Source organism: Lepus europaeus, chromosome 6 (genome assembly GCF_033115175.1).
Source record: "Lepus europaeus isolate LE1 chromosome 6, mLepTim1.pri, whole genome shotgun sequence".
Taxonomy (NCBI): domain Eukaryota; kingdom Metazoa; phylum Chordata; class Mammalia; order Lagomorpha; family Leporidae; genus Lepus; species Lepus europaeus.
Genome location: NC_084832.1, coordinates 93,140,920 through 93,153,188, shown reverse-complemented (window position 1 = coordinate 93,153,188; position 12,269 = coordinate 93,140,920). Strand labels below are relative to the sequence as shown.

Here is a 12,269-nt window from a genome sequence, read left to right as displayed (position 1 = left end):
TATTATATACAGAGTAACATAGCAAGTAGTAGCCTACACAGTAAGTGCACTGTCCTAAAAGTCCCATGCCCACCTATTCATCCCTCTCTCCTCTTCCTTCCTCTGACCCCTAGCAACCACTGGCCTTTCTCTTGTGGCCGCAGTTGTTTTATCTTCCAGAATGTCATGTATTTGGAGTTGCACAGTATATAGCCTTTTCAGATTGGCTTCTCTCATTTAGCCGTATGCTTTAAGGTTCCTCCAAGACTTTCTGTGGCTTGTTAGCTCATTTCTTTTCATTGCTGAGTTAAATTCCATTTTTTGGACATAACGATAGTTTATCCATTCTCCTGAAAGACATATGAGCTTCTTCCAGTGTTTGTTCATTATGGACAAAATTCAGGCACATGTCTTCATGTGGATATAAGTTTTCAATTGGTCTAAGTTTTCAAATCAACTGGATAAATATAACGAATATGATTGCTAGATTTATGGTAAAACCATGCTTAGCTTCATGTAAAACTGGCAGCTGTCTTTCAGAGAGGTTGTAATATTTTGCATTCCCACCAGCAATGAATGAGTATTCCTGTTACTCCACACCCTTGCTTAGTATTTGGTACTACTAGGGTTTTTGTTAGCTTTAAAAATTTTGGCCATTCAAGGGATGTCATGGTATTTCACTGTTGTTTTAATTTGTAACTCCCTAATGACATATGTTGTTGAACATATGCCTGTTGGCCATCTGTAATATTGCCATCCCTGCTTTGTTCATCTGCTCAGATCTTCTGCTCATTTTAAAGCTGAGTTATTTTCTTATTGAGATTTCAGTAGCTGTCTTTTTAAAAGTGGGTCTGCTCATGAATAAATAGTGATGGCTAAATCATGAATTCATTTATTTGACATCTATGATAGGTACTGCTACTATCATATCCAGCTTCTGCATTTCCCTTGTCCCTTACTAACAGAACCATGACTTTTTATTTGTTTCAGACAAGTTCTCAGTTTAAAATTCTTAGCATTTCAGACTCCTTTGCAGGTAAGGATGCTCAAATGATGCAGGTATGGCCAATAAGAAGCAAACAGAAGGTGCTGGTTGGTGTTTCCTATAAAGATTGCTAAAGGGAGTGGACCCAATTGGCATGTACCTCTTTGATCTTTCGTCTTCTACAATTTTCCAGAGAGTGATGCAATCATTGCCCAGAAGGGAGCAGCCATCTTGTAAGGATGAAGACAAAAGCCGGTGTACCAAGGATGGCAGAGCTCAGGGCTGGAAGGAGCCCGAGAGGCATGATACTGTGGGGACGCTGTGGCAATGCTGCACAAGCCCTGCTCTCCAGACTTCTTGTGGTTAAGAAGTGCCCCTATTTGGTAAGCACGTTAGTCAAGTTTCTGTGCTAGGCAACCAATTCACTCCTTGATTCAGCTACATCTGTAAGCACTTCTTCAGGGTGAGGCATCTATTAGTGGCAGGTGCAAGCCCCACAGCTAAACTTCTCTGAACAATTTTTAAAGAACTGTTTTGCAAAAGAACTGTGAGGGGACTTCAAAAAGTTTGTAGAAAAACAGAATCAAAAGCTGTTTATTTTGATGCATAAAAGGAAATTCATGCCTAGTTTTTTTCACAATACTTGTTTCCCATGTATATTTTAAATGATTTATTTATATTATGGGGATGAAACTAAGGGTAGAGTTGTAATTCATATCTGTGCAGCACTGAGCTAGGCATTTTGGTGGGGCAGGGGCAGGGAGGAAAGGAGTGTAATAGAAGGTCCTCATCCTCTGGAACTGATGATCTAATTGGAGGGAGAGGATTGCTCTACGCAACACAAGCCTGAACCAGGACCAGGTTACTAAGGGCTAATAGTGGTGCAAACTGAGTGAGGCACCGTTCAGACGAGGTTACTGAAGAGGTAAGGAGCCAGGGAATCGTGATTCGAAGCCCTGAAAACACACCCTGGGAATCCTGCCTTCATACGTTTTGAGCTCTAAATCAATGACCTAAATATAGACATGGAAGCTATTCCTCTGGGTAAGTGAAGATGAAATAAGGAGAGCCATTTTAATTTGAATGTCAGTTCAGCTTTGAAGTCAGCAGAAATGCTGCACTTTAGTATCTTTATTCCAAATACCAAACATTGTAATCATTCATTAAATCCTGTTTACCTTATCAACGATTGGTATATTTCATCTTGGTACAATATGGAAACAGTGTAGGACATCTTAAAAGACAGCTTTTAAAATATTTTCTTTGAAAGTAACAGATTAATAGATTTAGACATCCTATGATGAGGGCTGCATGAATGTTCTACTGAACAAATTTTCTGCAAATTTTGCTACGTTACCAACTCCTTTTCCCCAGTTCTAGAGTTACTAGCTGGAACAGATAATTATCACGGCAACCTGACTTAGTGTTTCTGGGACTCTACTGGGACTTAAAGTTTCCTTCCCCAGGTTTTTCAATTTAGTGATGTTATGTTTAAATCGGAAAGAATAAAGGCAAGTAAAATAAAGGTAATATTTCCATTTGATATTTTTAAACCTCTCCCCTTCAGGACCTGGGAGAACATGTTCCCTTTCTCTTCCCCCTGCTTCCTTCTTTCCTTGTTCTGAAGTTTATTTACCAGCCCTCCTCCTAACCCTGGGGAACCACTTGGTTAGGTTTCACCGTCACGGGGGTTAGGTCGGTAGCTCAGGGACCTGCCCCGTTCAATGTGGATGTCCCCATTCAGGGAGAGAGGCTGCCTAGGAAGGGAAAAAGAATCTGTGGAGGGAGAAGATGGGGAATTTTGGAGGCAGAATGTTAACGGACCTGAGCGAGTCATAAAACGGAGCGGGCGGCCACAACCATCAAGCCTGCAGGACGTGTGACAACACACACAGGTACACAAACCCCTACTTCCAGGACCACGCGAATCCCAGGTAACATGGGAGTAGAGGTGGAAGCTCAAAGGGCCCCCTTCTTAAACTCCGCTCGAAGCATCCCCATCCTTCCACCGCGGAAAGGACTCCAGCCGGAGACCTCCTGAGCAGGGGCAGAGGACCAAGGGCGAGAGCCACCTCCTCCGCAATCCCCCGCCCCTCGGCGCCGGCGCTCCGCGCTCCTGCCGGCGCCCCATTGGCCGAGGCGCTCGCCAATCCTGGTGAAGCGGCCCTGTGAGTGGGCCCTGGTTGGTGGAGCCGGCGCTGAGCCTCCCTCCGGCTCCGGCCGGGCCCCCTGCCGGGAGGGGGCGTGGCCGCGGCCGTGGTCCGGCCGGAGGCGGCGTCGCTCGCGCCGCTGCGTGCGGTGTGGTGCGGGTGGGGGCGCCGAGCGGCCGCGGTACGGCGGGACCATGGAGCTCGGAACGCAGTCCCGGCGCCGGCGGCGGGACCGCGGAGCGGTGAGTGTGGGCTTCGGCCGGCCCGGTTCCCCGGTCCAGGATGCCCATCCCTGCTGGGCTCCGGCTCGGGTGGCCGCCGGGGGAGGGGGTGGGCGCGGGCGCGCAGCCGGGCCCCCCGGAGGCCCCGCGGCCAAGTGAAGTTGCTGCATCGCGCCGCGCGCGCTCCGGCCGGGCTGCGGGGCCCACTGCGGGCCGCGGCGCTGCCCGCGCCTGGTCCCGCAGCCCGGCAGCATCCTACTGTCCGGCTCTCGCGCCTGCCCGTGGCTTCCCGCCGTCGCGGCCCGGCAGCCTTTCTCTCCCGCGCCGTCCCCGGCCCTTTGGCCCCCGCGCTGTCCGGGGCGCGCTCCCCGGACGCGGGGCTGCCGGCCGCAGGTGGCGCCCGGGCCTCCGCTCGCGCCCCATGCGCGACGCCCCCGGCCACCCCGCGCCGGGGACCTGCACATCCTTCCCCGCCCCGCGCGCCCCCGCCTCGGCTGCTTCTGGCCCCGACCCTGCGTGCCGGCCGCCCCCTGGGGTCGGGCCCTCGGCCGCCTCGGCTGCGCCCTCCTGATGCTCGCTTGCGTGGCGGAGTGCGGCCCCCTAGCCCAGGGCTGCGGGGCCGCGCGGCTCGGGCCTCGGCGGTCAGGCTCGGCTCCTCTAGGGGAGCGAGGTCGGGCTAGCCGGCTCCCCGGAGCCGCTCCGCCTTGGGTGGACCGTCCCCGGAGGCTTCCCTGCGCCGGGGCGGGGGCCGCGGCGCCCGAGCTTCCACCAGGGCAAAATGTGCCTCCTCTCGGTCTTCGATACTTGGGGGGCAGTGGCGATTTCTTGGCGGCCTGGCCTCTCTGCAACGGATAGTTCCCCTGGTGGCGAGCGGAGTTCTTAATTATTAAGAAACTATGCGAAGGGCTTAGGGATGAATAGGCTGCTGTTGGGCGGAATAGGAATCCTTGCTCATTCGGGGATTAATTTTTAATCTGGCGGTTTACTTTCAGCAGACGTTTTGGAGTTTTCAGGGCTGAAAATGAAAAAGGCTAGTTTTTGCACTAAAGCTCTCCAGCAAATCAGATGCGACGCGGGGCATGCCATTTTGACTCGGAGGAACCGGAATCCGCATTTTGGCAAGGGGAGAGGGAGGCTAGCCATTTGAAAGGTTTTGCATTTTAAAAGTTTGGTTTGTCCTAAAACTGTTCAAATGTCTGCGACTCTTATATTCTAAGTGTTCCAGTGGACTTTTTTTTTTTTTTTTCACCCCTTCGGGGCAAATTCTGTGTCTCATTGGCTGTGTCTTTTTGTTTCTGCTTTACCAAACTTTCCCTTTGTAGCAGCGAAACAATGCAGAGATTCTTCACAGCTGGTTCTTTTTATCCACTGGAGAGGTTAAACAAAAGAGAGCTGGGGTTGACCTTTCTCAAAGGCAGTTCTCCTTGAGTGCTCTCTGCAGCCTTCTCCGAGGGTTCTGATATCATCAACGAGGTGCTCCTCTTTCCTCGGTTTAATTGCTGCTCACGACAGGTGTGTCTTTTCAGGTGCTTAAAGCTCACTTGGTTGGAAAGTTTGGTCGGCTTTATGTAGTCATCATCTACCTGTATTTGCTTCTACTTGGAACAGGGAAAAGCAGCTAGTTCTCGAACTATCTATATAAAAATGGTCCTTGAGCTTCTAGCTGCTGAGGTCAAGTTGTTATAGAACATTATCTGTTTGCTTTAAGTTTCTGAACCAAGAGTCAGTGATGCTACACGACTTTGAACACAGGCTGCTGAGTGCTTGTGCCCACATCTAGCCCCCTGTGTGTTGTCAGGGTGACTTCGTAGATCTGCTAGTACCTTGCAGGTCCCACAGGAGCTTGCGTGTGGCGGGTCATCTTTCTTGTGAATATTTTGGTATTCACAAGACTATTACAACTATTAGAATTGCCTGTGCCAGGGGACCAGTGCTAGTAGTCCTTTCAAGAGTTCCAAGAACGTCCATGTTAGACTACTCACAGGTTGTGTTCATCACTGGGGTTGCTCTGTATTCCAGTACAGACCTTAAATTGTTCAACTGCTCAGCTCTTTAGTATTTTGCTTTTTTTTTTTTTTTTTAAAAAAAAAGATTTATTTTATTTGTTGGAAAAGTATTAGGGAGAGAGAGAGAGGGAAAGAGGTCTTCCATCCACTGGTTCACTCCCCAGATGGCTGCAGTGGCTGGGGCTGGGCCAGGCCAAAGCCAGGAGCTTCCTCTGGGTCTCCCACATGGGTTCAGAGGCTCAAGCACTTGGGCCATCTTCTGCTGCTTTCCCAGGTCCATTAGCGGGGAGCTGGAAAGGAAGTGGAGCAACAGGGACTTCAGCCATGCTCCAGGCAGAGGCTTAACTGGCTGCTCTACAGCGCTGGCCCCAATAGTCTGCCTTAAAGTCAGGATTTTGGGGGTTGGTGGTGGTGGTGAGAGTTTGCTTTAGTGGCAGGCATTTTGAACCAAATGCTTCTTATCACCAAATGCTTCTTCAGGGCTGGTTCTTTACATGTGACTTAATTTTTACACTGGTAATTCAGGAATATTTTATGCCAGTAAAAAATGCTGCACATTGTACAGTGAATCTCATGCCAGTATGGAGATGCTGGAGGGAAACTGTAATCTCCTATGTCTGACCTTATCTCAGTTCGTTCTTTTGAGGTAACCACACTTACTAGTATGGCATGTTTCCTTCCAGAGTCTTTTTCTCAATAATCGTTGACATTTAAAAACCATGTATCAAATGCCTAGTAAGTACTAAGCACTGTTTTCATCACAGAGGTGGCAGAAATAAGAGAGTAGAGCTTTCAAGATGTTCCTAACCTATGGAGAGAAACGGTGCAGTGTGATGAGTGCTGTGTTGAGAGTGAGCAGTGTGGGCGTGGAAGCCTCGGATGCGTGACCTGATCTATTCGTTCCCTGTTTTAATCATTCAGTACACTTTAGGATTTTTAGTATGGGCTGAGGATTCAGCGATAAACAGGACAGATACCTCTTTCAGCCCCCAATAAGCTTGCTGTTCAGTCTTGACCTCATACAGTTTTAACCATGGGTTACAATGCAGGCTGTGTGTGATAGGGGCTCAGAAAGGGGCCAGCTGTAGGAGCTGGGAGGAGAACTCAAGCTTAGGGACTATTCAGAGGGACTACAGGAGTCTCCCAAAGGAGGTACATGAGAAGACGTGGGTCAGAGCCTGGGTTGAGGAGAGAGGGTACTTGGAGCAACTGGAAACAAACAACAGGAGTTTATTGGGGCAGAGTGGTGGAGGACAAGGGAGGGAGGTGGCACGAAGTGAGACAGCGGTGTTACTAGGACCTGTGCCACGAGGGTCTTGGGATTCCTGTTGTGTGTAGTTGTCTGGGGCAAGAGGAAATGGTTGAAGAATTCTGAGCAAAAGAGGGACAGGAGCATGGTTTGGTTGTCCTTTGGAGCGTAGATGAGAGGACAGAAGGCTCTAAGGAGAGCAGTTTGAGGATGTGTGTGTCAGAGGCAGGGAAGTTAGTCGATGAGGGCTGCACCTGCTTCTGGCTGGCTGGCTGGATGATGATGTCCCCCTAGATAGGGGCAGCAGTGTGGGGGTGCAGGAAAGGCTGGGTTACCCTTGGCCAGGGTACGTTTTAGGTGTTTGGTCAGCTGTGTTGGTGATCTGGATATCAGTATGTATCTGGACTGAAGGTACAAATGTGAGAGTTCTTGGCTGCCTTACATTGTCCCAGGCAGTTTGAGAAATCTCCAACAGCCAGCCAAGGTGTCACCATTAACTCACAGCGAGACTGGGGGACATCTAACTTGTTGAGCAAATAGTAGTACTTCATGTCTTTTGCACCCTGTTGGAGCTACATTTTACCCTAGATCGCACTGCATTTGCTATGATTTGAACAGCATTTGGCTCCTGACTTCCTGCAGATGGTAGAAACCCCAAAGTCATAAGCTAATGACACTAAGAGGGTGGGAACTTTACCCAGTTACAGTTTTTAGCAGGTGGGGCTAGTATGGGGTCATTAGGGGTGTTCTGAAAAGGTGGGTCATAAAAGCCAAGTTGGGTCCAGCCTCTATCTACTTCCTGGCTGGCCATATGATCTTTGTTCTGCACCTGCTGGAGCACTGCCCTCATCAGATACCATACCGTTGGGGCTGCCTGATCTTGGACTTGAACCTCCAAAACCAAGCTAGACAAACCCCTCTTTCCTTTGTAAGTAGCTTGTCTCCGGTATTTTGTCATAGTAACAGAGAGCTAACAAATGCACCATTCTTTTCTATGATGTCACCTTTGTTAAGACGTGTTTTTGGTAGTTGCTGCAGCATATCAAAATCAGTGTGGGATAGAAGTGAGAGAGGTGGTGCCCAGCCTGACTCCATGGTTTGAGAAATTACGCAGTGCTCAATAGGGTGCCAGGAACAGAGCAATGGTTGAAACCTCTGCGTTTGCCTGCATGTTTGTTAATGAGGCTGTTGGAGTCGATGGGGTGATTCAAGGAGCATGTGTAGAGTAGGAAAAGCAGCAGGACAGAATGAGATCCGAGGAACTCTTGTGTTTGAAAGGTAGGCAAGAAGGTAGGCTCCTACAATGAGATGGATTAGACTGGAGGTTATGGTGTCCAAGAGAATCCCAGTGAAGAGGGAGAGCTTGGCGGCCAGGAGAGGTTAGCAATGTGGAGGCTGACAGTGGCAGGACCACTCTGTGTCAGGGTTTAATAGAGAGTGGACATCAGGAAGTAGAACCCCAGGGTGAGTGGATAACAGTGCCAATGAGTTTGATGGTGGTGGTTATGGGAGAGTGGATGAAAGGGGAGTCTGTTTGAGATTTTTTTTTAAAGATTATTTATTTGAAAGTCAAAGTTATGGAGGAGGGCAGCAGGACGGGGGTGGTGGGTGGGTAGAGATCATCCTTCCTCTGGTTCACTCTCCAGATGGCTGCAATGGCTGGAGTTGGGCCAGGCTGAAGCCAGGAGCCAGAAACTCCATCTGTGTTTCCCTCATGGGTGGCAGGAGCCCAAACACTTGGGCCATATGCTGCTGCTTTTCCCAGGCCATTAGCAGGGAGCTGGATGGAAAGTGGAGCAGCTGGAACATGAACTTGCACCCATATGGGATGCCAGCCCCAACCTGTTGGGAGTTTTGTGCTTCTTCCTTTTTATTTTTTTGGATAGAGAGATTTGCACATGTGTAAGTGTTAGAAAAGAACCAAGGGAGAGGGTATGGCAGAGAGGTCCAGCTAGACAGTGATTTAAAAGGTTCTGTTGGAGTTAGCCCTAGGATAAAATGAGCTGTATCCGTGAGAGGAGTCTCAGGGAGCCTCATTGCTGTGGGCCAGAAGCTGGCTAGGGGAGGTAGTGCTCAACCCTGATGATCAAGAGGAGAGAAGGCCATGAAGTTAACTGGAGACCTGGTGCAGGGTGGGGTTTGTTTGTTTGTTTGTTTGTTTATTTTAGCAGTGACTTTCCCTTCTTGCTTAAATGTTTATTAAGAATATGTGCTTTTTCTGGGACTGGTTGGTCCTTTTTCTGGGTGGGCTCCTCTCAGCACAGCCTGGCCTTTCCCTGAGTATGGGTGCCTCCTGAGGCCGTATTGTCCTGGTCACTGCCTGTCCCCTCCTCAGCTGTGCTGTCCTCCCAACCTAAGGGAACAGTGTCTCCTGTCAGCTTTCTCGGCCACTTATCTCAAGGCCAGCTTTGTTTCTTTGTTTTGTGTCAGAGCCTAGATGCCTGTCTTAGATGTCCTGAGAATAGAATGATTTTTCCCTACTCGGGTTTCGTTCTGAAACCTTAGGTGCCAGCTTTGTTCTCTCTTTTCTCCTTCCCTGGATGGGTGCCTATTCTTTTGGAGGTTAGCTTTTTTCGTCTGTGGACTCTTTCTTCCCTCCTCTTTTTCAGATTTTAAGTGGTCCAAATGTGCCAGGGTGTTTTCCTCCTCTCTGGTCCACCGCTGGAACCCCTGGACTTGGCTCTCAGCACAACATCTGGAATCAGTTCTCAGCTGTGTCCTCCTGACATTTTGGAGCAGTGGTCTTGAAGTTGAGCTCGAGATATCTTCAAGAACATGTGTTATGTATTCCTGAATCTTTCGGCTGTTCATTTTCCTTTTTCCTCCCTCCCTCCTTCCCTCTCTCCCTCCCTCCTTTCTTCCTCCCTTCCTTCCTTTCTTCCCATAAATGTGCGAATGTCTACAAAGTCTCAGGCCCTGTTTTAGTGACTGGTGACAAAGTGTTTGACATGAGCAAGCTCCTGCCTGCTCATGTTTTTGTGAGGTAGAAGAGGATAAGCCATCTTACCACCTGCTGAACCAGCCCCTTGTGGGCAGGAACCAGGGGGTGCGGTGCCTCGGATGGCATTAGCGCTTGGTGGATGTGTGCATCCTGCCTGTCAGATAACCTTTTTGGCCTTGGTGTCCAGGTTCCTGTTTCTGTTCTCACTTGAGTTCCCACATGATAGTGCTCAGTGCCTTCTCCCATTGGCTATCTTCTCATGGCCTTTGGGATCTGTTGTCTTTGAGGATTTCTGTTTTCTAGCAATGCAGAACTGTATTGGATTTTTAAAAGTTACCCCAGTCCGTGCTGACGATTTTTATGACCACGCTGCAGCAGTTCTGTTTTGGTTTATTTTGAAGCTTCCCCTCATTTTGTGCACACGAAGAGCTCAGTGGAATTATATTGCAATTCAGAAGTATAGATGTCATTGACTGTGGACTAGCATTGTGTGACTGCATTTTGTCAGGTAAGTGGGTGAAGTGCATATTCCCACTCAACAATTTTTTTTTTTTATCATTTATTTGAAAGATAGAGACAGAGACAGAGAGAGAGAGAATCTTCCATCCACTGGTTCACTCCCTAAATGGCTGCAAGGGCCAGAGCTGGGCCAATCCAAAGCCAGGAACCACGAGCTTCTTCTGGGTCTCCCACGTGGGTGCAGGGACCCAAGCACTTGGGCCATCCTCTGCTGGTTTCTCAGGCACATTAGCAGGGAGCTGGGACTTGAACTGGTGCCCATATTGGATGCTGGTGCTGCAGGTGGCAGCTTTACTCACTACTTCACAGCACCGGCCCCTCAACAAATATTTTTATGTTGCTCAAAATTGTTGTGAACTGTGGTTCACGGGGATCTAATAACCAGGACAGTGTCATGGCAGTGTCATATTTGGTCTGTAATTTAATTTAATCTTGCCCTACTATCACACTTATTTTTTGGCTTCTCACAATATGGAAATGATAGGGCTCTCTGTGGTTTAGCCTGTTCTGTTACCAGGTCTGTCCTAGGCTCTCACCTGGGCCAGTTAATGCTCAGCACTGACTTTGTGATGCTGTTCTCTCCTAAGTATGAATTCGTTTGTGGAGGGGCTTGTGGATCTGAGTTGCTCCTTTTAGAGGATTGGAAGAGACTCTAGTCCACCTGGGGGGATGGTAATAACCAGAAAGATGACACGGGGGGAGAGAGAGAGAGGGAGAAGTATGTGCTCACGTGCTCATTCTTTGAGGTGCTGGTGGCCAGCTCAAAATGAGAAGGGGCTGAGTGTCCGTTTCTTCAGAAGTAACATCTTACTTTTGGGAGGAAGATTGTAATTTTCCAATGGAGGGTGTATGTCCATTTCTCATATAAGTAGAAAAACACATTTTTATAAAAATAACCAACCCTGTACAGTTTAAAATATATACCTGTTCTTGGTTTTGCATTATATCTGTCTCCTTTTTTGTTTATCTTTTATAATTACTTGGTCTGATTTTTTGGTTTAAAAAACAGAAATACACAGAAACTGCCAAATCCCCTAGTCAGTTGTCTTCAGATTTTAATTATGCAGTGCAAACAACATTGTTTCCCAAGGCTTCACTAACATGTGAATTGTTCTTGAGGTTTCCCATTGAGGAAGATTATTAAAATGTTACTCCTTTGCAAAAGTTGGCATTGCAATTTAGAACGGTTATAATGTTTATCAATGATAATGAAGCTCCTGCCTGAGTTGTAATTAAAATGTTCATAGAGGCTCTACTGTTTGTCCATTGTGGTACATAAGCTTAATTGAAAACTTCCATTTCTGATATGTCCAGTTCCCTCAATAATGCCCCTTTACAAAACAGATTGGGGCCAATATTGGTGTACAATGAAGCTGCTGCCTGAGATGCTGGCATGCTGAATGCTGGTTCAAGTCCCAGCTGCTCCACTTCTGATCCAGCTCCCTGCTAAATGTCTGGGAAAGCAGTGGAAGATGGCCCATGTACTGGGCCCCTGCACCCATGTGGGAGACCTGGAAGAAGCTCCTGGCTTCGGCCTGACCCAGCCCTGGCTGTTGTGGGCCATTGGGGAGTGAACCAGTGGATGGAAGTTTTCTCTCTCTGTCTCTTATTCATTCTTCCTGTAATTGTGCCTGTCAAATAAATAAATCTTTAAAAAATGAAACAAATTAGGGAAATCCCAAAACTGCAAGACCTCATTTGAAAAAATTGCCCTGAGGAATCTTAAAAGTCCATGTAAAATACATGTTATGGAAAAACTATACATGGATTTCAAATGTTTTTGCACAAAAATTATCCTTTAATTCATTTTCTTTGAATTTTTTGAATTCCTCATAAAGGGATTAGGCACAGAAGGGTTTGAGACAGCTGTGTTATATGAAGCTGTGTTCATGGTTACTCCCTTTTGCCAGTCAGTTTAGGAATTGTGGCTTGATTTCTTAGACTGCTTGGTTTTTAATAATCATCAGGTTTCATTTGAAACAGGAGACTGCCCTGCATTTTAATATTCACTCAGCATTCTTTCTCATTGTGCGTACTGACATAACTTAGATGAACTTGTGTACAAATGCAAGTTATGGAGAGAATAGAGTTCTATTTAAATGGAATGTGTACTTTATATCCAGATTTTCATTGTCTGGGAGGCTTGTCATTTCACTGAACATAAACAGCAGAGGCTTTCTGTGTCTCTAGTCTCCAATTAAATAAGGATGTGAATTAGC

General features: G+C 47.8%; 1 protein-coding gene across 1 annotated transcript in view; it reads left to right on the top strand.

Annotated features, from left to right (window-relative positions):
- The first annotated feature begins 3,280 nt into the window (after positions 1 to 3,280).
- The window catches only part of WASF3 (WASP family member 3), a 143,582-nt gene continuing 134,593 nt past the window's right edge, over positions 3,281 to 12,269 (top strand). Inside the window, exon 1 of the mRNA XM_062194574.1 lies at positions 3,281 to 3,356. The gene's annotated coding sequence lies outside the window, so the exon portion shown is untranslated. The remainder of the gene's footprint in view (positions 3,357 to 12,269) is intronic.